Source organism: Akebia trifoliata, chromosome 16 (assembly GCF_017979445.1).
Source record: "Akebia trifoliata isolate Shusen 1 chromosome 16, ASM1797944v1, whole genome shotgun sequence".
NCBI classification, from domain to species: Eukaryota; Viridiplantae; Streptophyta; class Magnoliopsida; order Ranunculales; family Lardizabalaceae; genus Akebia; species Akebia trifoliata.
The window spans coordinates 19,820,897-19,846,869 of NC_141390.1; the positions used below are offsets into that span (position 1 = coordinate 19,820,897).

At 34.5% G+C, this 25,973-nt stretch overlaps 1 long non-coding RNA gene across 1 annotated transcript; it reads left to right on the forward strand.

Annotated features, from left to right (window-relative positions):
- The first annotated feature begins 1,353 nt into the window (after positions 1-1,353).
- LOC147382758 (uncharacterized) lies at positions 1,354-24,422 on the forward strand. The gene is made up of 5 exons (XR_015173392.1): positions 1,354-12,464; positions 12,680-13,022; positions 22,280-22,522; positions 22,818-23,218; positions 24,188-24,422. It is a non-coding gene; the product is annotated as an uncharacterized LOC147382758 (long non-coding RNA).
- The last annotated feature ends 1,551 nt before the right edge of the window (positions 24,423-25,973 follow it).

Below are 25,973 nucleotides of genomic sequence, written 5' to 3' on the forward strand. Positions count from 1 at the left end.
CAGAGTTGAGGTACCTGTATTTTGTCGGGGGGATTTTAGGCCTATAAGCCTTTGTAATTTTCTTTATTAGATTTTGTCTAAAATCCTAGCAAATAGGCTAAACATCCTCTCATTTATTGTTTCTCTAAGACAGGGAGCCTTCGTGAGAGGAAGAAATATTTACGACAACATCTTACTTACCCAAGAAGTGATAGATGATCTCAAGATTTTAGGCCTATAAGCCTTTGTAATTTTCATTATAAGATTTTGTCTAAAATCCTAGCATACTGGCTAGGAAAAATCCTTCCATTTATTTTTTCTTTAAAATAGGGAGCCTTCATGAGAGGAAAAAACATTTACGACAACGTCCTACTTGCCCTTGAAGTGATTAATGATCTCAATAGGAAGGTTAATGGAAACAACATTGCCCTAAAGATTGACATGAAAAAGGCTTACGACATATTGGAGTGACCCTTTCTATTTGCAATCTGAAAGAAGATGGGCTTTGCGAAGGAATTTATTATCTTGATCTAGGGCTGTTTGGAAAGAACTTCTTAATTTCTCATTCCTGGTAAATGGGTCCTCAAATGGATTTTTCAATGGGTTGAGGGGGGCTAAGAGAAAGGGATCCTAATTCCCCTAGTCTATACATTTTAGCGGAAGAGCTTCTTAGCCAAGGTTTAAATTATTTGATGAGTGCAAGAAAGATGTAGCGGTCTGCAGTCTCGGGGTAGAGGAGTGCCCCTAGTCATATTTTAGCTGGGGATGACTTGATTTTTCTAAAACGAAAAAAACCTCCTGGCAATTGAAGGGTTTTTTGCTAGCTATGAGTGATCTTTTGGTCAACAAGTTAGTGTGGCTAAATGTATGTTTTGTAGGGATTTTTCGCTATTTCTCGATAACTGGTCTGGTGAAGGGCTACTGATAGCTTTATTTTCAAATGAATGCAAAACAATTAAAATATCTTAAATCAGGCAAGATGGTGTTTGGTTCGGAGAGAGCCTTAGAACATTAGTTCAAAATAAAAAAATGATTTCAACTATTATGGTTTTGACTCTCAATAAGAGCACACGTGACAGATCATTTGGACAACAAATACCTTTGGTATTTTCTCCTCAAAATCAGCTCATTAAGATTGAAAGAGCATCAAAGAAAAATTGGTTCATTCTATGGAATGCTCCAATTCCTATGGAAATGCAATGCTTCGCTTGGAAATTCTTGAACAAATTGGTTCCTGTAGACACAAATAGGAAAAAATAGGGAGCTTGCTTCAAAGTGTCCTATTGTGGTTTGAATGAGGAATATGTGCATCACCCCTTCCTTAGTTGTCATTTTTCAACGAGGGTTTGGAAGTTCTTCTCAATTGTGATTCTAAATTCAACACACACGACTATCTTTCAATGGTATTGTGAGGATGGAAAGCTCGAAAAGAACTTAGTTCAATGTTGTGGCTGCCTTGACGCCTTGGATCATCTGTTGGTGCTTATGGATTACTAGAAATGGGGCCATTTTTTATTTATTTATAGAAAAGGTCATTCTCAGTAAAAAGGGATCACTGCTTATAGTGATTAAAAGAGATTGAAGGGTGCTAATTTTTAAAAGGATGGTTACTTCAATTCAAAGGAGTAGACTTGTGAACATTGGCATAGTTCCCAAAATATTACCTAATAAAAAGGAGAACTCCTCTAATTTGGGAGAACCACCACTTTGTTGCTTAAAGAAATGTGGATGAAGCCTCTCAGAATAATCGGGTCATGTTAGTAGAGGAGGCATGTTAAGGGATTAAATTGGTAATCTTTTGGCAGGAGGGGCTTGGTTCATTAGATGTGCAACAAACAATATGGCCAAATGTCTGGCTTTAACGACGACCTTGGAGTACTTTATTTTTGGTTTGAATAATCTCATAGTTTAGATGGAGTCCTCTCTTGTTGTCAAGGGTTTATTAGGTACTTTAATCCCCTGGACTCTTGATTGGATTTTGCAATGAATTAAAGCGATTTTCTTGGAGGATCAAACATATTTGGCACGAAGGAAATCGCATTGCAGATGCCTTAGCATATTCTGCGTTGAGAAACCTCTCATCAAGCGATTTTGTTAATGTTGAAAACCTTCCCTTCATTCCTAGTAAAGCCTTCATGGGGGATAGGCTTGAATTACCCCAGTTTAGAGTTGTAAACTAAGGCTTGCCCTTGAGTATAAATCGTCTATCTTATTAATAGAATTTTTACTCACTTGGAAAAAAAAGTTCTTGAGATATATGTGATTTCATGATCTTGGAAATATTATAGAATTAATTGTTGTGGAAAGACTTAGAATTGGATAAATCTCACATAAGCGGATGATGAAAATGAATTCTTTAGGAAATTGATTCCCTTCATTTGAGTGCACCTTGGAAAATTTCGAAGGGTGAGGGGGTTATCTTTTTGTTTGTTGGTTATTGTAGCACGAGTTCTAGTTAGGTTCCTACTTTGAGCTAGAGGCAATTTTCCATGTGTTGAAAGCTGCATTTTAGCAAGGCTACCATCATGTGATAGTAAATGTTGATTCTCTGTATGCTATTAATTGTTTAAATGTTGTATGGGAGGCCACGTGGTTGCACCTTGATCTCTTGTGGTCGATTAAAGACGTGGCCAGTGGATTCAGTTCTTTAACCTTTTAATTTAGATGGTGTGAATCAAATAAGGTGTGCAATTGGAAGGAAAAGATGGGAGTTTCCTCACAGGGATATAATTTGCTTGTTGATAATTTTTTGTATGAATTGGTTTTTCTTTGTTTAGAAGACATTGCTCACTACGTGAAAATCGCAAATTTTTATAAAAAAAATTTGTTGGGCCTATCCTATCGAGTTTTAAAACCCAAAACTCCGTGGCCTGTGAACCACGTTTTGGGTTTCATCACGCGGACTCTTTTTCTCTCTGCCTCTCTGCTACTCGGACTGTTACCATCTCTTTCTCTCTGCCTCTCTCACTGTTACTATTTCTCTTTCTCTATCTGTTACTGTTTCTCTTTCTCTCTGCCTCTCTCACAGACATCGATCGATCGACCTTTCATAGTCCCTGTTTCAGTCGACCTCTCCTTTTATCTCTCTCTCTCTCTCTCTCTCTTAATCGATTGATCAACGTAACCATCGCTTTCTCACAATCGCTATCTCGATCGATCGATCGACCTCTCCATCTCTCTCTCGCAATCTCTTTCTCGATCGATCTCTCTTTCGATCTGTTTCCCTCGATAGATCTCATCTCTTACTCTACTTGATCGATCAATCTCGATTTAGATTGGTCAGAGATGGATCGAATTGATCAGATTGATCACAAAGGGACTCTCACCTGCTGCATCACCTCACGCAACAAGCTAAGAATCATTGCGACTTCGGGCTAGGTACTCTCTCTAATCCCTCTTTTCTTTATATAGACTGTATTATGATTTTTCACCCGATATATTTAGATTTGGATTGAAGATTTATGTTTTTGATCCGATGTATTTAAATTTGGATTGAAGATTTAAGATTTTTATCTGATGTATTTCGTATCAATCTCGATACCTATAGATTCCTATATTTTGAAGTATGTAATTTGATGCTTCTAGATAATGTCTGAATGTGGAGAATTTATTGAAACTAATTATGAAATTGTGAGAATTTATTGAGACTAATTTATTTTGTTTGTCTTAGAATCGAAAAATTCCGATACAAATTGAAACATAATAAAATTAAAGGAGGGGAGGAATTGAAACAATGACCATTATAAGGGGAAACATAAGAGACTAATTTAAATGACCTAAATGTCTTGAAAATTCTTGATTTTTATCATCAAAAGATCAAGAAAGGAAAACATGCATCACACTACATGAATGCGGGGAAGTATAGTCAATGAAGGACCAATGTTAATTACGTACTTTGTTAAATACTCAAATGTATCCACCAGCTCTTTGATTGAGTCAGTTTCCAATAAAGTCTTTGCCCTTGAAGATCATTTGGAATGTTACAAATAATCTGCAATGAAGCTATGCATGAAGCCACCAGATTTTTGCTACAAATGTTTGAGTAAAATAACTTGCTGTTTTTTTAGTCTCTTAATGTATGTTAATTCTTAGTTACAGAGCAGGTAATCATGTGTTACAAATTTATTTGTGAACAATATTTGGAATTGTTGATTGGTGATGGTGGTGGTGAATAACTGAGTCCATCAACTTGGATTAACAAGGATGAGTTCACTGAGCTGTAGCAAAACCATCTGTTTTCTTTGCTTTTTTTTTTTTTTTTTCTTTGAGAGCTTTATATTGTTACACCAACTTCTTTTTTTAATGATTCACTTCTATGTTGTTGGAGAAAACTCACTTTGTTTACAACTTAGACCAAGAACAGCCAAGAATCAAAAAATAGAAATAGAAACTCAAAACTATCAATCTTATTGCATACTCACACAATTACAAGTTCTCATCTTAATTGTTGTACAATAAGATCAAAATGAGTACAACCCACATCATTGGTTAACCAACCCCCTATATATATATAGCATCTGTTATAATTGACCAATAGAATGCTGTTAACAGATTGTTATAACCAACTAACTGTAATGACAACTCACTACAAGTCACCACAAGACACATCGCACTAGACTCTTTAAATCTAAGCCTAATATTACAACAAATCTCCACCTTAGGCTGATTTAATTGACTTTAGTTGTTTCTCCTCTTGAACACCAAGCAATTCCAAACAATGCTTGAACTTAGGAGCTGCCAAGGACTTAGTGATCATATCAGCAGGGTTTTCTTCAGTGACCACTTTCTCCAGCTTTATTTCTCCCTTAGCAATTACATCTCTAATGTAGTACAACTTCACATCTATGTGTTTCGTTCTTTCATGATAAACATGGTTCCTAGCCAAATGAATTGCACTTTGGCTGTCACAAAGCACCTTTGTGTCAAACTGCTTCAATCCCAGTTTTTCTGCTATTCCACTCATCCACTTAGCATCCTTCATAGCTTCTGTCAGGGCCATAAATTTTACTTCTGTAGTAGACAATGAAACCACATGTTGCAAGTTTGCTTTCCAACTCACCACATTTCCACAAAGCTTGAACACATAACCAGTTAGAGATCTTCTACTGTCCAAACACCCTGCATAATCTGAGTCTACAAAACCAGTGACTCCATCTTCATTGATTTCATGTTTCTTGTAGACCAAACCAACTGTAGTGGAACCTCTGAGATACCTCATAATCCATTTAACACCTTCCCAATGCTGTTTCCCTAGACTTCCCATATATCTACTAACGACACTTACTGCATATGCCAAATCAGGACACGTGCACACCATAACATACATCAAACTCCCCACAACATTTGCATAAGGAACCCTGGCTATGAACTTCTCATCTTCTTCAGTTTTAGGTGAATCTTCAAATGAAAATCTAAAGTGTTATGCAAGAGGTGTTGCAACAGGTTTTGAAACATCCATGTTGAACCTCTTAAGTATTTTCTCAATGTAACCACTTTGAGAAACAAACATGGTGCTTTGCATTCTATCATGTGTGATCTCCATGCCTAGAATCTTGCTGGCTGGTCCCATGTCCTTCATTTCAAATTCTCCCTTAAGCACCCTCTTCACCTCCATGATCTCAGATTTATGTTTGCCTGCCACAAGCATGTCATCTACATACAAGAGCAAGTAGATGTCATTTCCAATATCCATTGTCTTGTTGTAAACACAATTGTCATACTCACAACGTTCAAACCCATTCCATATCATAAATGAGTTGAACCTTTTATACCACTGCCTCGGGGATTGCTTAAGTCCATAAAGAGACTTATGTAGCAAACAAACCTTCTCTTCATTTCCTTGTTCAATGAATCCCTTTGGTTGTGACATATGAATCTTCTCACTCAACTCTCCATACAAGAAAATTGTCTTCACATCGAGTTGCTCTAGCTCCAAATTATCCCTGGCTACAAGTGACAATAGCATTCTAATTGAGCTATGTTTCACAACAGGTGAAAATACCTCATTATAGTCAATACCTGCTCTTTGAGTGAACCCCTTAACCACTAACCTAGCTTTGAATCTAGGTGGCTGAACTCCTGGAATTCCTTCCTTCAGTTTGTATACCCATTTACAGCCTACTACTTTCTGACCTTGTGGTCTCTCCACCAAAGTCCAAGTCTGGTTTTCATGAAGTGACTTCATTTCTTCCTTCATGGCTACTAGCCATTTTTCTGAATGCTTCCATGTAACAGCTTCCCTATAGCTTCTTGACTCTTCCTCTTCAATCTCATTTGCTGCTATCAGTGCAAAAGAGATCATTTTTGCGTAGCCAAACCTCTCAGGTGGTTTCACTTTCCTTCTTACCCTGTCTCTTGCTAATGAGTAATTCTCTATTGAACCAAGAACTTCAGTACCAACTCCATCTTTTTCTTGATCATCAGGTGGTGGTGTTGTAGACCTCTTATCGGGCTCCACCTCAAACTGAATTCTTTGAATAGATTCTTCAATGTCCGAACTTATATTTTCCAGCTTGCCATAAAACATATTAGCTTCTCTAAACACCACATCCCTACTTATAAAAGTCTTGGGATGTCCTGTATCCGTGCACCAGAGCTTGTAGCCCTTGACTCCTTGTGGATAACCAATAAAGATGCACTTTACTGCCCTAGGTTCCAATTTTCCTTGATTAACATGTGCATAGGCAATGCTGCCAAAAACTCTCAAATTTGACAAATCTGGTGGCTTCCCTGACAATCTTTCTTCAGGCGTTAGCATGTCTATGGCCCTTGATGGACTCCTGTTGATCAGATAAGTGGTTGTAAGAACAGCTTCTGCCCAAAATGACTTGGTAAGGTTTGCATTTGACAGCAAGCACCTTACCCTCTCTAATATTGTCTTGTTCATCCTCTCTGCAAGTCTATTCTGTTGAGGAGTCTTCCTCACATTGTGGTGCCTAGAAATACCCTTCTCCTTGCAATGCTGATTGAATTCATTTGAACAAAATTCAAGACCATTGTCTGTTCTAAGCCTTTTAATCTTCTTTCCTATTTGAGTTTCTATCAACACCTACCATTTTTTGAACTTGGCTAAAGCATCATTCTTATTTTTAAGAGTGTAAACCCAAAATTTCCTTGAATAATCATCTATAAAAGTTGAAAAATACCTAGCACCTCCATGAGATGGCACCCTTGAAGCTCCCCATAGATCCGAGTGGATATAATCGAATGTGCCCTTTGTGCTATGAATGCCCTTTGAGAATTTCATCCTTCTAGCCTTCCCATATATGCAATGCTCACAAAACTCCAAATCTGTCACCTTAACTCCATTGAGCAAGTTCTGATTGCTGAGCTCCATCAGGCCATTGGCACTCATGTGCCCCAATCTCATGTGCCAGAGTTGAGATATAGAGATCTCATTACTTTCTGCTGTAGCAATTTGTCCAGGTACTGCTGTCCCTTTTAGAATGTGCAGTCCATTCATCAAGCTCCCTTTCATCATCGTCAATAACCCCTTTGAAACCTTCAAGACTCCACCTTGAGCCCTAATACTATAACCTTGAGAATCTGGCATACCAAGAGAAATCAGATTTCTCTTTAATTCTTGTACATACCTCACCGATTCCAAGATCCTGACTGAACCATCTTGAAGCTTCAATTTTACAGTTCCCATTCTAAGAACATGACAGGCTTTGTTGTTTCCTAACAAAAATTGTCCACCATTGCATTCTTTAAATTCTGAAAACCATGTCTTATATGGGCACATGTGAAAAGAACACCCCGAATCCAAGACCCATTCTTGATCAATCTTGAATGTTGTAACACATAGTAAATCAGAACTTTCATACCCATCCAAGGCAATATCTGCATCTCCATTGTCTCTTTGTTTCTCTCTATTTTTCTTCTTTCTTTCTGGATAATCCTTCTTGAAATGTCCTTCTCTATGCAAATAAAGCATTTCTTCTTATGCTTCGAATTTGATCTGTTCTTTCCTCTTGAGTTGAAGTCTCTCTTCTCTGTCCTTCCTCTGACATGAAGTCCCTCTCCTGCTCCGTCCTCCGTTCTTGCTTCAGATTTCTTCTTGAGCTCCTTTGAGAATAAAGCAGCTTGGACTTCTTCCAATGACAACGAATCCCTACCATATATCAGTGTATCAGAGAAGCTCTCAAACTCACTTGGTAATGATCTCAGTAGCAACAATGCCTGGTCTTCATCTTCCACCTTAATCTCGATGTTTTCAAGATCAAGAAGGATCTTATTGGAGTCATCCATATGATCTTCAAGAGAGTTTCCTGGTGCCATCTTCAAAGTATACAATTTCTGGTTCAAGAACAGCCTATTTGCTATAGATTTTGTCATGTACAAATTCTCTAATTTCAACCAAATAGCTACTGCAGTCTTTTCCTTTGATGCTTCCCTCACCACCTTGTCTCCTAGGCTCAAGATTAGAGCACTATGAGCCTTATCCAACATGTCCTTTTTCTCCTTCTCAGTCAATGCTGGAGGCAGATTCTTTTCTCCTGTAAGTGCCTCCTCGAGCCCTTGATGAACAAGAAAGGCTCTCATCTTCAACCTCCAAAGGCTGAAATCATTCTTCCCTGTGAACTTCTCTATGTCAAACTTGGTTGGCGCCATTGTCCTTCCCCAAAAGCTCTGATACCAATTTGTTGGAGAAAACTCACTTCGTTTACAACTTAGACCAAGAACAGCCAAGAATAAAAAAATAGAAATAGAAACTCAAAACTATCAATCTTATTCCATACTCACACAATTACAAGTTCTCATCTTAATTGTTGTACAATAAGATCAAAATGAGTACAACCCACATCATTGGTTAACCAACCCCCTATATATATATATAGCATCTGTTATAACTGACCAACAGAATGCTGTTAATATATTGTTATAACCAACTAACTGTAATGACAACTCACTACAAGTCACCACAATACACATGGCACTAGACTCTTTAAATCTAAGCTTAATATTACAACATATGTGATGCTAGATTTGAGTTCCATCTCATTCCCATACTCTTTCTTGGCAGTTCTTATTGTTGCTTGGTGAGTAGTGAGTCTTATGAGCAATAAGTCGAATACGATTTAGTTTTTCAGCTTTTGGTAATTAAACCATCCCCATTGGCACAGAAAGTAGTTGCAAGGTGGCATAAAGCCAATGTGTTGGCATTTATGTACTCAAGGCAAGAGCCACACAACACCAAGGCTAACCATTTTGTTGTGTGTGTGGAGAACAAACCCATGTGTGCACTATTGATGTGGGTGGGGCATATTAGGCCCAATCCATTTACAACTCAATAAATTTTGATTTAAAGACCAAATGCTTCATATCTTAAGTTCTATACGTGTCTAGCTGTGCACACCATGAACAGTTGTGTAAAGAGTGTTTCCTGATAACAGTGTGGGATTGAATGGTGAGAGGTCAATAATAGAGGGCTTTGAATGATTTCAGGTAAATTCCATAGTTTACAAGCTTCTAGAGCGGTCTTGTTGTTCGAAGCTAACCCACTTTTTTCTATTACTACCATTTTGATTGTTTTCTTATCCAACATATTGTTTGCTATCTATGCTCCTTCGCCGTCTTTTTTATTTTATTTTTTATTTTATGGCTAGGCAGCAGAGTTGAAGGCAGGTTCTATTGGTTTGGTTTTGAACCACACGATCGTGGTATCCACACACCACAAGCTTTATCACTAACTACATTCTTTAGTTATTTTCATTTGTTATGAAAAAATTACTGTGCAAAAGATCTGAAGAATAAAAAAAAAAGAGGAGAGAAATAAAAGCAATCACATGAGACAAAGATTTATGTGGTTGGAAAGCTAGTGTAAAAGGGTGTTTATAATACACCCCACATTCAATCTCTTACCAATTCCCACAATTTGGCTACCCAAAGATAATTCATAGATTACAAATTTCTGAGTGCTAATGTTCCAATTTTATCGGTATCTGATCTATCAATCAATTTCCTAGAATGGAGTTGCAGTGATACAATCTATTGTAATTTTAGAAAATAAAAGCATTGATTTGCTAAAGTAAACTATGAGTGTAAGATAACGGGTGAGTTTGGGAGGACTATACCGTTAAGGTAGTTGTGGGTGAGATCAATATGAAGAAGAGGAATATGGATATAGTTAATAAAGAATCTCTTTTGCATGTTTGAATAAATGACTAGTATAAGGAACTGATGCAGGGATAACCAAAAAAAGGATAGAAAAATCACAAATATGATAAGAATTTTTTGGTAAATTGAAACTTCCCTGAATTTGGAACAATAATTTCTGTAAACTTTGAGCCTTTTAAGCTGTCAAAATATGCCCCATGTCCTAACACAAGATACGTGTAATGGAGTGTGAAGAATAAGAATTCATGAAGAATGACTCTGACTTCTACCTGAATAAAATTTATGGTAGTTTGATCTTCTTGGAGACAGAATCAAGGTAACAAGGAAGATGAGATTTGAAAAAAAAAATGAAAGAGGGAAACGTAGTGTCCATATTAGGGATGTTCTCAGATCGTAGGCCGTAGATTAACATCATCATTTTTTTTTGAGAGCTTTATATTGTTACACCAACTTATTTTTTTAATGATTCACTACTAATAAATGAAAATTAAACACCGTGGAAAACATTTATGAAGAAAAAAGAAGAGGAAGCAATGACAGGGTGTAGCAATTTGATACCTCGGATTTCATCCTCATCAATAGCTCTTGTAACCAGTCCCTTTAAAGGTTGAAGGGGTTGGTTTTCTCACATTGCCTTCTATATGCAAGTCCAAATTGAGAAGCCTAGGGCTGCCAATGAATCTAGTTCTGATTGGTGGGGATTGATCTAGGACCAATCTGATTCTTATTGGGGATCGGTTCTCAAAACAGTATGTGGAACCTCCCCTAAACTTTATTTTAGTGTATCAATAACAAAATTTCCGTACTTCTTTATAATTGTAAATTTCGTGCTCTAGATTATGTATTCACTTAACTTATGTAATAATGGATGGATCAAATGTGATCACTGTGCCATGAAATGGACGTTGTTCTTTTTTATTCTTGTTTGTTGCAGTTTTTAATATTAAATGTTTATTGCCTCCATTGTAGAGATCTTTTCAACCATTTTGGCCGTATCCTTGAACCAGCTACTGTAAGTTTTCCTTCCCTTTTCTCAATACAAGAACTTGTAAACATTAAATGATGTTAATTTAATCAAGTGGGAGGATATTGTGTGCTTTGTTCGGTCATATTGTATGCCATTATTGACATTTATTCTGTTTCTTTAAATTACTTTGAGAAATATGACATAATTACACTACAATGTGTTGTAGTTCTCTTCCAAAAATCAAAATAAATAGATGATAATGTAGCTATTCTTAGTATACACACTGAATTTAATTTGTGGTTAGGAATCAAATGTCCACCTTCGGCTAACTTCTTTGTAGTTTTTACCATCATTTGGAACTTTGTTATTTATCTAATATGGCTTAGTTAGATTTTGTTGGACTTTTATTTATTTATATGGTTAGTTGGTTGTCAGGAGAAATGGCGAGAACGAACATTATATACTTTTCAGTGTTGTCGTCTCACAATTGCAAACTAAAGACTGTTTTGTGTACTTATTTGCTGTTAACTTTGGTTGGTGGTAAACAATGTTTACTTGGACCAATAAACACAGATTTGAGGCTCCCTTGAAGTTAAGGATCTGAAGAGAGTCTTTGGTACAAGTTCAAAAATCACCAAATGACTTAAATTGGTTACAATGTTAACAAGTAGAATTATTTGTCTTGGCAAAGAAACTTCCAGATTATAATTTTCTTTCAATTTTGAAGAGTTACAAATCAACAATACCATCTGCACAACAAAAGGGGGGTTTTGCAAAAGAGTCCGCCTAGTCTTTACTAAGGAGACAATGTGATCATTGAGTCGCTCCTTACAAGAGTTGTAAGATGATAGTTTGAGGATTTTATTGATGACTACAGAATATGCATATTTGTGTGTGCATGTGTGTGTAAATTTTTTGATTCTAGCATATGGTGACTCTTTTATGCAAGCATATATAATACAAGTCCTCCATCCTGATTTTGTAGAGATTAATACAATTTTCTTGGAATTGTTGGCTCTTCTTCTATGAAATTATTAACAAGTGACTTACTAAAATTTTGAAATTTTGAAATTACCTTGGGTTATGTACCTTGCAGTATAATCTAAGTAAGTTCTACCCATTCAATACTATTCTGATGGATCATGGTGACCCTTCAATAAACATTGGTAGGTGTGTGTTTCAACCTCTCAACATATTTTTATTAGATAACATAAAAGCAAATAATCTTTGTGTTCAATACACTTCTTGTTTAAGTTGTACTGTTTTTTTTTCTAACTGAATGGCAGTATTGACGGCGCCATCTGAGAAGCCTCGTGTTGCATTGCATGATTTTATCATTTCCCACTTTGATGGTTGGTTGCTGAGTGAATTTATAGGTCTAATTTACGGCAGATACGAGGTAAAAAAAAACTACAGTTCATGGCTTCTGTATATAATTTTATTATTAAGCTTGTTGTTTATGAAAGAAAATGACTCACTCATTAGTTTGTGAACATTGATATAATCCATCATTTTTGCCTCATTGGCTCCTGCCATCAAATCTTTGTTGTCATTTTAATGTGTAACTAACTCTGCTTCATTTTGGATCCTTAATGTTCACTTTATTATCGACAGGCCACAATTGTGAACGGAGCGAATGCACCACCATTTAGAATAACCGATTCCTTGGCTTTCATGTTTGAATCAAGTCTAATACCTCGAATCTGCCCATGGGCCCTCGAGTCTCCCTACATTGATCACAACTACTACTAGTGTTGGATTGGACAGAGAAGGTGAACTTAATGGAGAAGATGGCATTGGAAAAGGATCCTTCCGTTGGTGCAAAATTTTGTTACGGCATAGCTGTTGATCTAACTGCTGGAAACATCTCTGGGTTGAGATGTGCTGTAGAGTATCTTGAGATGACAGAAGATTTAGAAGAAGGAAATCTTATATTCAAGACCGAAGCTTTTCTAAGGTCATGTAAGAAACTTTAGACCTCCTAATATGAATTTTGGGTTGTTTAGTTCAGTACAACATTTTTGATCTATAGCGACTGTTTATAAAAGCGGATAAAGTTATTTGCTTCTATAGATATATTTACTGCAGTGGATAAAATTATCCGCCTCTATAGATATATTTATTGTAGCGGATAATTTTATCCGTCTCTATAAGTAGAATCTGTTGCAGTGGATAATTGTATCTGTTGCTACAGGGATCCCCCGTACTGCTCACTATGCTTATTCAGTCCATATAGTAGCAGAAACATATATCCGTCACTACAAAATCATTGTTTTTATATAAAAGGATTGGTTTAGTGAATTGTTTTTATCAATTTTTTTTTTAATTGAATATAGCAGCAGATTAAACTATCCGCCACTAAAATAATCAAATTTCTTTATTTTAAATTGAACATAGCAGATCTATCCGCTACTACAAAACTAATATTTTTTTTTGGGGTTTAGTGAATTCTTTTTAGGGAAAATTATCAGAAAAAAACCTAATACAACAATTATTTAACAAAAAGAATCTAATTTATTAAAAATTATAAAAACGATAACAAACTGGCTATTCAATGGCCGGTTTTTTTCTCTCTCATCTTTCCCTCTCTCTTTTTGATTTTTTAAATAAAAAATTAAAATATCTTTTAAATGAAACGGCCATTCAATGTTCGTTTCTTTCTCTCTCCTCTTTCTCTCTCTCATCTTTTTCTCATATAATTATTTGTAAGTGATACGTTAAGAAATAAAAAAATTGTCTTTTTTATGTTTTTCATGATGAGGAGAGAATTCCAAGAAAAAATCGTAAAAAAGAAAAAAAATTTAAAAAAAATTATATTCTTATGCGTGGTATGTCGTTAGTAGAAATTTTTTTTTTTTCATCTTCTTCTCATATAATTAATTGTAAGTGATACGCTAAAAAATAAAAAAAAAGTTGTCTTTTTTAATGTTGTTCATGATGAGGAGAGAATTCCAAGAAAAAAATCACAAAAAAATAAAATATAATAAAAAAAATAAAGTATTTTTATGCGTAGTGTGCCGTTAGCCGAAAATGATTTTTTTTAAATTTTCATCTTCTTCTCATATAATTACTTGTAAGTGATACGCTAAGAACCAAAAAATAGGGTTTATGCTCCTTCTTCCTACAACCATCATTCTATCATAAATTCGATATTTGTTGGAATATTAATTTATTGTGGGTCGCCAAAAATCAACTCTTGATTAAACCATAAATAATAATAAAAAAAAAGTGCTTTTGTTTTAGTTTAAAAAATTAAAAAAAATAGAAAGAAATATGTTCTTGGATAGGTTTTATAAGAAAATTGTCCATTGATTAGCAAATCTAATGGCCGACCATTGAATGGCCAGTTTGTTATCGTTTTTGTAATTTTTAATAAATTGGATTATTTTTGTTAAATAATTGTTGTATTAGGGTTTTTCTGATAATTTTTCTTTTTTTTTATATATCTATTTTGTTAAAACTGAATATAGCAGCGGAGTATTGTGTCCGCCACTAAAAATATCAAAATTTCAATTATTTTTTTTAAATAAAATATAGCAGCAGATTATTGTATCCGCCACTATAAAAAATCAATTTTTTTTTAAATATGAACTTCTATTTAGTGATGAGTTCTGTTTATCATTTTTTTTTTAAATTCTAATATAGCAATGGATTATTTTATCCGCCACTATAAACATGTAATTTTTTTAAATAAAAATTTCGACTTAAAATTGAATATAGCAGTGGATTATTGTATCCGCCACTATAAAAAATTAATATTTTTCAATAAAAACTTCGATTTAGTGATGAGTTTTATTTATCAATTTTATTTTTTAAAATTGTAATATAGCAACGGATTATTTTATCCACTGCTATAAACATTCAATTTTTTTAAATAAAAATTTAAATTTAAAATTGAATATAGCGTCTATTTATAGTAGGGGATGATTATTTCAGCTGCAGTATGTTATATTTGTTGCAGCGGATACATTTATCCGTTGCTGTAGGAACCCACCCATATCCCGTCTCTCTTAATTTATTTATAGCGTATGGGTAGTATGGTATAGTTTTTGCAGGGGATAAATTTATCCGTTGTTATAGGGACCCACTCATATCTTCTCACTCGATATATTTATAGTGTTAGTTTATAACAGCAGATTATTATTTCTACTGCAGTATGATATATATTTTTGTAGCGGATAAATTTATCTACCGCTATAGGGACCACCCATATCCCACTCAATTTATATATAGATGGCAGCGGAAAATAAAATCCGTCAGTAACGAATATTACAACTTATGGAAAAAGAAATAATTCGTGAGAGAGCAGCCCGTGAAAATCCATTTCCCTTTTCCCGTCTGATTTTCCCTCTCATTTTCCCCTTCATTCCTTCTCTGTCACTCTCTCTTGTTCTCTCATCTGTTGGTGCATGTGAGATTACTTCGACAAGCTGGATTGCCACTAAAGAAGGCGAAGGCTAGGCCACCTTATTGCTTATTGCCATGGTTGATGCTGTCGGCTCCAAGACGGAACTATGTTTTAGGTATTAGGGAGGAGAGAAAGAATGCATGTATAGAGATTCTTTTTGTCAGAGGTTCGAGGTCTAGGTAAGCGGTAGATGATAGATTCCCTGTTGCATTCGGCTTTCCTTTCGGATAGGAGACAAATCCTTGTTTTTTTCTCTCATCTGGTAAGCTCTCTCTCTCTCTCTCTCTTGCGTTTCGATTTTTCCATTTTTGCAATTGGTACTCTGCAACTCATCTGATTTAGGGATTTATTTTTATGTTTTTTATACGATTTACTTTTCCAACGACCTGGTTCTACAGTTGATCTCTACACCTAATGATAAAGTTGTCATTGTTTCAGATTTCTCTTATAAACTTTTGAAATTTTGGAGGATTTGGTGCTTTTATTTAGTCTCTAGTTGTTTTAGTTATGCTTTAGTGATTTTTGAGTTGTTGTTGAGGGATTTAGTTTGGTGGTGATTATCACAAATTTATGGATTTTAGAGGGTTTAGAACAGCTATTAATGATTTTAGTAGGATTTTGGGAACAAGATAGCTGAGAATTCCTACATTCTGAAACAAATAAAAGGAAATAGCAATTCAAATAGCTGAACAAGAAGAGACCAACACAGGGAAAATTAGAACAATCACCATGGAATGATACTATACTAAGTACCTAAATTCTCATTTATTTAAGAGAAAAATCACATACATAGTGGCTGATCAATAGGATCATCAAATAAGATTGATTTATTTAATTTTAATCTAGTGTGTGTGTGTGTGTACTGTGTTTTTGACCTCATTCTCTGTTCTAGTTAACATGTATCCAGTAGGGCACTCTAGAAACTAATATAGTTTACCTAATTGCATCATAAGTTTTTCAATTCTCAAAATTAACTTTTTAACTTGAAACAAAAATTGCTTGTTAAAACCATGACTTATGACCTTGAGCTTTTCCCAAGCGTTTGTGAAGCTATGACTATTAAGATTTAAACTTTTCTAAATGATTAAAGTATATAGGTGAACATGTTTTTCTGTTGTTTGGCCCAAAACATTTTCATATTCCTTACTGAACTCAACTCAAAACCCAGTGCAACAAAGTAAATTCATCAGTAAGCATCTTACCCAAAGCAGATCTTCCCAAACTAAATAAGGATTCACGATTATCAAGTAACTTATGAACACAAAGGCATTAGAATGAATGGTTATTAACAAACATATGTATGGAAAATGCCTTACATAACCATAAGAAGTTCATATTGATGATTAATAACACATCCAACCTTGTATTTGTTCCATGAAATCTAATAACTAGCCCATCCGAATGATAACATGTGACCCGTTTAAGAAAGAGTGTGTGTCCGAAACTATTTGAATTTGAAACTCTAAAACGATATCGACCAATGTATGGTTTAGAAAATTTGCACTTGAGAAAATGATAGTGTGACAATCTAGGCAAGATGAAACTAATGTAGATAAAAAATGTTGTAGTGGTCTAATATCATGGTGACCAAATGATTCATGTGCTTTGTATTTGGGGAATTTTGTATCATGATTACTAATGGTCATGTTTGCTGGATTCTTCTCATGTATTCATATGCTTGATCTGGCATGCTTATGAATCATGGGTTGCTGGCAATTATATCTTCTCTTTGAATCATGTTTCTGTGAATCTTAGAGTATTAAAAAGTTAAGAAATATGTATATGGTTCATCTAATTATTTTCACGCTTGGTATCATGGTATGTAGCTACAATTTTATTATATGTGGATCCTCAAAGAATTCTATAGAATGGGGACTCGACCCTTGTTAAGTGGGGTGGTGTGTAGGCAGGCCAATGTGAGCAAGGAACTCTCTGAATTCTTTGGCCTCTATTTCTCTTCCATGCAGCTAGACTCATGATTCAAATGATTTTAAACTTACAAGAGTACTTCCATGCATGTTATTAGGGCTCATCTAAACGGGGTGAGCCATCCATATTGACATGTTTCTGAATCTGGCATTCCAAATGCATATCTTATTTTTTCTCCTATTTTTCAATTTAGTATCAATTGACATTTATTTTGGGATAAAGCATTCTTACCCCAAACATTAGACATTTGTATGGAAGTAAAACTACTAAATTTAAAATGTCATGTACAATGGATTATAATGTGACTCATCTTGCATCCCATTATTTAATCAGTTGGCATTAAATACGTTTTCACATCTTTGAATTTCCATCATCTGGGGATCATTGAGACGGACACTCGATACCCATATTGGATCGACACTTCTAGCCGTATGGATGGATCATGTCCTTTGTGTCACATAATTAAGATTTCAAGGGAAATTTTAGGTTTAACATTTACTGGAACACACTAGGTTTTCTTTAGAATTATCCCCAAAGTATTTGAATTTTATTTTGCCATTTTGTTTCATGATTTACTATTTTTGCTAAATGGCATTTGGTGAAGCCTTTTGACTTGAGGTTTTGGATACATTTATGAGTAGAAGCATTGAGGACCATGCCTTAATGTCCTGAATGATCCATAGAACTTCCTAATTGAAGCCTGTCTTGGTGACAGCTTCTATACTTTTTTAGTGCTTAATCAGCTCATCTCGGAATAGGTCTGAGAATAAATTACGAAACTGTATTGGTCTACCACTGAATTATCCTAGGATTTACCATATTGGAAATATTAATTGTTGGAGAACCTCAAATGGGAGATAATGGAGGATCTATGTCCTGCAGTTTTGATGTTCGAGAAATACTGGAATGAGATTAGTAATCCGATCCCCATCCGTTGTATAAAACTAAGTCTACGTGGTCGGCCTGTGAACTTAGCAAGTAAGGGAACGGCTATTCGATCGTAAATAGCCACCCATATCGTCAAAGTGAGGAGTCCAAATACACTGAAGGATCTTGGTGGAATTTTGAACTTTGAAGTTAAGTGTCGATCCATGGTGCTTGCTTGAAATTCTGGGAATGCATGTTGGTTGATTGTTACAGCGATCATGATTCCGATAGACCATAGAGGGATCAATTTAATCAGTGATTTTAGTTGTTCTACTTGTTGTATAGTGCAGGTATTTCTCTGGATTTCTAATGATGCAAGCTTTGTTTAGAAACCTAGAGGACAAAGTTAAGTGTAAAAAAATTGTGTCAATTTTTTAGAAGATAAATTACAAAATAATTTTGCATGAAATTTATTTGTCTACCCCAATAATTTCAATTTAACCATTTAATGCTAAGGTGATTAAATGGTGAAATAAAAAAAATCTTTTAATAGATGTTAATAGAGTAGTGGTCATCAAGGGTAGAATTAAATATTTCTTGCTTTTTTTGATTTGCCTTTCCAATCTTTTATTCGATTCTTTTTTGATATCTAAATGAATATGTGCAGGATCACTTATACTTCATGATTCTACTTTGTAGTGCCAAGGAAGCCAAACTTCAGCTTGGATGTAGTACGCATTGGTGAAGTGGTTGAGTAGGAGAATCCAAAATGCATATTCCTAACTTCTCCCAACAATCTTGATGGGAGTTACATTTTTAATGGAGTTTATCCCAACTCCTTTGTGCATTATTTTAAGACTGGTTCTTTGAGGGACCTTGGATCCATCACTGTTAATGTTAAAAGCGCTCTCGATCCGCGAGGTGCGCGGATCCGTTTTTGACCCTTGAGGTTTGGGAGTCACCACCTAGTTATTACAATCTAAGATTCGAATACTGACTCTAAATGGATAAAGAAACTAATCTACTAAAAAAAAATTGAATCCATAGATCACATTACGGGGTTGGAAGGTGTTAGGCACCAACCCCCCCCCCCGGTCAATGCCGGTCTCTACTTATCCCAAATAAGACTACATTGCTAACAAAAACCTAGATAGAAAAAATAAAAGAGATTTTACCTTCAACGCAACGGTTCTATTCCCTCAGATTTGATAAAACTGCTTCTTGTACCGTACTCATTACTTCGTTCTGTCTCCGGATCTGATTTCGGATCTCCGAAGCAAGGTATCTCTTCCTTAAATCTGGATTCTTTGAATTTTGTTATTGATTTTGGAGTGTTTTTGAAGGGCTTCTAGGTGTTTTTCAGGCTAAAATCGAAGTATGGGTGTTAGGTAAGAAGTTGAGACTTAAAAATTAGGATTTGTGGGAGGCTAAGGAAGCTTTTTGGCCTACTTCTCTTAGGGTTTTTCCTTTGATACAAAAATAGGGTGTGAGGACCTCTATTTATAGATTTTTTTTAAGGGTTTGTTTAGATAGAATTAGTGTTTAATTATAATTCTTTTAGTTAGAGTTGTATTTTAGTTAGAATTCTATTAGGTAGAGTTGTATTTTAATTAGAATTTTTTAGGTAGAGTTATATTTTAGTTAGAATTCTATTAAATAGAGTTATTATTTAATTAGAACTCTATTAGGGTTTTGACTTTTGGTCTTATTTGATTGACTTTAAGATTTTGACTTTAGTCTTAATTGATTGACTTTAATATCTTGACTTTAGTCTTGCTTAATTGACTTTAATTTTGACTTTAGTCTTACTTGATTGACTTTAATAACTTGACTTTAGTCTTGCTTTTGACTTTAATTTTTTGGAGAACCCCCCTCTATTATATCTTTAATTCTTTGGACCCCCAAATGGAGGGGTCCTTGAAGAAATATCTTCGCAACCCTCAACAATTTTGCCTGAGAACCTGATTGATCGATTTTTTTAGTTTAAATTTTAAATTAATTTTATTAATGTTTTACTTTAATTATTTAATATTTTATTTATTAATTTTAAAATTTTTAATTATAAAAATTGTGAAATTATCGTTTTGCCCTCGGAGAGGACTTTTCGTGTTTTAAGTCTGTTTTTTATGTTCTAAGATGGTTTAGAATTGATTTTTCGTAAGGAATTCAATGGAAATATTGGTTTGTGTTATTTATGAAATTTTTTGTGTGAAATGGTCGTGAACTTTATAAGAGGTATTTTTGTAATTTTGTCAAATTCTGTGAAAATTGGCAAAATGATTTATTTGGTTTCGATTTGTTATTTTATGTGTTCGAAAGGGTTTTCCTAAGCGTAACATAAGCTCTAGGGATATTTTAAGATTAGGGGTATTTTGATATTTTAGTCATTTTTTAGTGATTTTTATCATGAAGCTTCTTTTTATTTGAAAAATGATGATTTCTAAGCTTTTGGGATTATATTTTCCTAGCGTAGCGTGGTTTCTATAGTTTTGTTAATTTGAGGTACTTCATTCGGATTTCTCAAATATATCTGGTAACAAAATAAAGCATTGGAATAATCATTCATCATTGGGAACCATTGCAATCGGATTAACGAGTTGATTAATCCGGCGAGTGCAAAAATAGGATGTCTACAAATGTATCCTACTTACATATTCTATATTTGTCCCAACTAGTGGACTACCTCCAAAATAGTGATAGCCCAGGAAATACTTCGCTCTCAATTGAATAACTACCCATTCTCAATTTGTGGTCTAGGATGACTTCTCTTCCATCATGACTTATAGACACCTAGTTTTGCAACATTCCAATACCTTGTTCAGCCAAGATAAACAAACTACCATTTTTTAATCAACAACGTGAACATAAGAGTATGTAACGTCGAAAAATAGTATTCAATTTAAAATGAAGTCCAATCCCTACTCGAATGCTTAACTCTCCAAGAATTGTCTGGCAAGGGTGGGCATTCAAACTGTAGGTCTACCCACTACAAAATGTTATAAGATCAGGTATAGCTTAGGTTCAGCATTTGTTTTCATTCCCAATCTTGCAGACAGCTTGCTGTCTCCACTGGGAATAAGGGTGTGCAATTGAAACATGCAAGCACTCAGGCTCATGCCCTCCTCTAGAACAAAAATCACCTTGGACTCAACATGGTTGGATATCATTTTTTCTCATACTCATTCCTTACCTCTTATAAACCCCTGGTTAGAGAAATCATTTGCACAATAATTATTGACAATGCGTACTTGAGTTTCTCCAAAAATAAAAGATGTTGCATTGATATTGGTACGTGTGTCAAATTCTAATAAGGGTGTACAGAGTTGGATTTGGCAACCCCCGAAAGGGATTAATGGACTCAAGATTAATTTTTAATAATTTACAATGTAGTAAGCATCTTTATATAATAACAAGATAATAATGAATCATAGGATGGGTTATCTCACTATATGTTTCATGTAATTACAGACTGGAGAATATATGAAACTATAATCTTGTATTTGCTAAAAGGAAAATGAAAAAAATTCAATAGGAAAGCATAGAAATGATGTAAGTGCTTATTTTCTGCTGTTTGAGGTAGATTCTACCTTAAACATATGGTTGAGATTGGACCAAAAACAAAGGTTTCTTAGGGTCAATACAGATTTTCTAGAAATTCATTTTTCTAGGGAGTCCTTATAGCTTCCCACCTCAGCCATGTGTTTGATGCTCTACCTCAAACATTGTTTAAGGCTAGTACTTTACTTCGCAATAAGATACCAAGAAAAAAAATGGAAGTGTCATCTAAGTGTCCATGTAGTGTAGGGATTCGACATGTGTCCGACACGAGTACCTCACCCTTTTAGAAGAGTCCATGAAACTAATCAAATATTTTGAATTTTTTTATATGTTTCCATGTTTGATGATTCCATGTTTCAATTTAATTTCTAATTAATTTACATGTTTTTTTTTTCGAATTCTTTTGTGGCGGCGGTTTTTATAGATCTTTGACACCTTTGTTGGTATAACAGGTGAAAGGGGAAAGGAACCCAAGATTGGACCTCATATCGCACATCTTAACGTGAAAGTGGATAGGAACCATCGATGCTTTTTCACTGGCTGTTCTTCTCTTTGTAGACCCACATTACCTCCCTCATAACAAATAATTGATTTATCCTTTTTTATGGTTTCCATTGATTAACAGACCAGAAAATTCTGCTTTAAGCATGAGGAGGTCTGGAAGGAGAATCATGAGATTAAGAGCACATTGCAAGGTATCTGGGTATCTTGTATTTCAAATTTTCTAAGTAATGCTTTGGAAAATTATTTGGCAATCATTTTTAATAAAAGACGAATAATGAGATTAAAAATAAAGTTTTTCACTTATTCTTGCTAATATAAGTAATCCAAGTATCTCTTACTTTGTTTTCATGAATAGTTCTCTTCATGATTTTTGTTGTCTACTTTTAATTTGTTCTTTATCTTCAGATACTAATACAAGTCCTATTGAAAAGCCACAATTACTAATCTGTTTTTCATTTTTAATCTCGGGAAAAAAAATGCAAGCAGGAGATAACATATCGGAGAGGAGATATGAAAAATGCATCTCATCAACAATCCAAAAGGCCAGGGAATGAGTAGTAGATGATGAAGATGTACATTTGTTGGTGTAGATGAGCTTGTTAATGAGATTAGTCCTTCCTCCCTGTTCTCTTCTTCTTTCTTTATTCTCTTTTGTTTTCTTCAACCCCTTTTTTTTCTATATTTTTTGCTTGTTGTCCGAAAAGACAGAAAATTTGTGAGAGTGAGGAGGTTTGTGAGAGAGATAATGGTCTGGGAGGGTGATAGAGATTGGTAGGGGCTGCTGTGGTGGCTTGCTGTTAATGGTGGAGAGAGTCTGAGAAAGATGAGTTTAGAGAGAGTTGAAGGGGGCTAGTCTTGGGCCGTCGTTTTACGCTGATTATGTAGTGGTAATATTATTTATCTCTGCATGATGCTTATTGTGGGCTGCGTGTTTTCATATTTCATCCATTGCAGCATTAAGACTTAATAGGACTATAAGTGACATGTCATCCTTATATCATAGTACTAATGTACATTTATGATTTTATTTTTTTTCCTCCCTTTGGCTTCTTGCTTTACTTGTTCTCTTTCCTTGATGAATTCTCTATGATAGCGATAGAAATTATGATTAATCCTCTTAGTGTTACATTTAATGGAAACTATTCTATGATGATTGGTCCTTGATGCATTTAGGTTTCTTCCTGCTACTATAATTATTTATTTGAATTTCGTAAGGTCTTAAAGTGTTTCTCAAGTACTCAGAGACACTGATAGATAGTTGTTACATATACACAACCCCATAGGTGAGTCATAGAACAAAGAACTTTGTATAGGATTTTGCTATGAAGTAATTGCAAAATCATTAGATGCTACTTATTGGCACATACTTATACATAGCTAAAGACCTTTTGATTTATTAGCGTTTTCAACTATTATCTAGTCATTTGAAGACACCTTGTATGAATGACTAGCTATGTTTTAACTACTTTTTGTGGCAATAGTTTCATAAATTCATAGTATATTGTGTTAAAGTAGACTTGAGATCCATACATGGATTGTAGAATTGTAGACATTAAGTCAATTACTAAACTGATTGGAAAAGCTCTTGCTTTTGACACATTCTCATGGGTAGACTACTATACTCTTAAGATTTTATGTTATTTAAGAAATAAGCAGGTTTTTTGTTTGGTTTATAATTGTTTGGCAGACATTAGTTCTATTTTAATGTGCATTTATTTGTTGCCTTTGTGTGAAATTGATTTTAAGTTGAGCTAAACAACATAAACCCTCTATTTTGGTCTATGACAGTAAAAACACGTTATTTTTCCCACTATTATTTGTCTTTCATTATAACTGCCACATTATCTCTACTACAGCTATCTACTTCAGGGGGTAGGCTAATCATCACAAGTGATGGTGTTTGGGATGCTTTGTCCTCAGAAATGCACCGAGTTTGTTTGCCTCTCTCTAAGACTATTTGCATTGATGAATTCAAGTATGCCTTAAAAGTGTTGAGTTGCTCATTACTTTCTTTTTGGGTTCGTGTGTAAACTAGTTGAATAAGAATTTATAGTGCTAATGCTGAATGAAAGTTGTTTTATTTTTCACTAATTACATTTTTTTAATGGTTCATTGAAATCTAAGAAATGAAACAACAGTCCACCAAAACTCTAGCCTTGCCCCAATGGTATAGTTTATTGTTTATATATATATATATATATATATATATATATATAAATATTATATATATTAGTATTATTGCTATATGTATTATTTTTATTTGTTAAAAATGATCTATTACAGCGGATATTAATATCCGCCACTATAATTGTTATATTTTCTTTTTTTTTAAATTGACCTATTGTAGCGGACATTAATATCCACCGCTATATGTATTATATTCTATTGGTTAAAAATTAACCTATTGCAGCGGATTTTAATATCCGCTGCTATATGTATTATATTCTATTTGTGAAAAAATTGACCTATTGCAGTGGATATTCATATCCGCAACTAAAGGTATTACCTGCAACAGCGGAGCAAGTTATCCGCTGCCATATTTAGCTACCGAGGAAATAACGTTAGATTTTGGTTCCGCTGCTCATCCGCCGCAATAGCTTTTACCAATGGAAAAAGTACCCTATACAGACGGAAAAATCCGTATAGATTAAAAATGTTGTAGTGGTTTAATTTGGAGTTTGTTTTATGATTTTTCTTTTTATGATTTTTTTTATTATTATTTCGTTCATTGTGATTGGTGAATTAGGGGACCGTGCTATTGTTTGTTAAACCTCCAAATTCGACGGTCATATTCTATGGATTTTTTTCTGTTTTTTTAAGCCCATTCTCCACTAATTTGATAGTCCAGGGCCGTCAAAAAAAAAGTCTACTAGAGAATATTTGACGGGAGGGTCCGTCAAATTTCTCAAAATTTGACGGGCTAAGACCGTCAAATATGGGCTTTTTTCACATAGTGGCTTGTACGTCTATTTGGCTCTAGCCTTCTTTTAATAAAAGAGTGGGGCCCTTTATAGCCTCTATTTACGGATAAAAAACAATTAACAGTAGAGAAATTATTTTCCACAAGGAGTGGGAGGGAAAATGTTTTTCCCACCATGGAAGGAAAATCACCTTGGGCTAGAAAATGCTTTTCTAGGAAAAATTCCGTAATCATATAAATGAAATTCACATTATCCAGTGAAAATTTTTCCCAACCCATTTCCCATGGAATCATGCATACTCTTTGTAGATTTAGTAATACCATTTATGATGCAGTTCAACAAACCCAAGTAAAGACATGGATCCAAACAAGTGATGAATTCAGAATAATTCGATAGGACTTATTCTTGAATTAAAATGTCAAGATCTTCAAAATCCATATCTATGGACTTTACGTTTCTATGCCTGATTCCTTTGTTCAGCCGATTTTTTAGACGTTTTTGCTATTTTAAAAATGTTTTGTTTTGTTAATTACTTTAGTTATAGATGTCAAAATTATGAACCGTCGATTCCAACTTATTTCTAAGGTTAAGTAGTATCTATTTCAATGCTTAGGTCATTTTTAGTATATTTTTTTTCCCTATTAAGACTATTTTCATGTTTTCTAGGAATAATACACTTTTATATAAATAGTATTGTAACTCCATTAAGGAGGAGCAATGT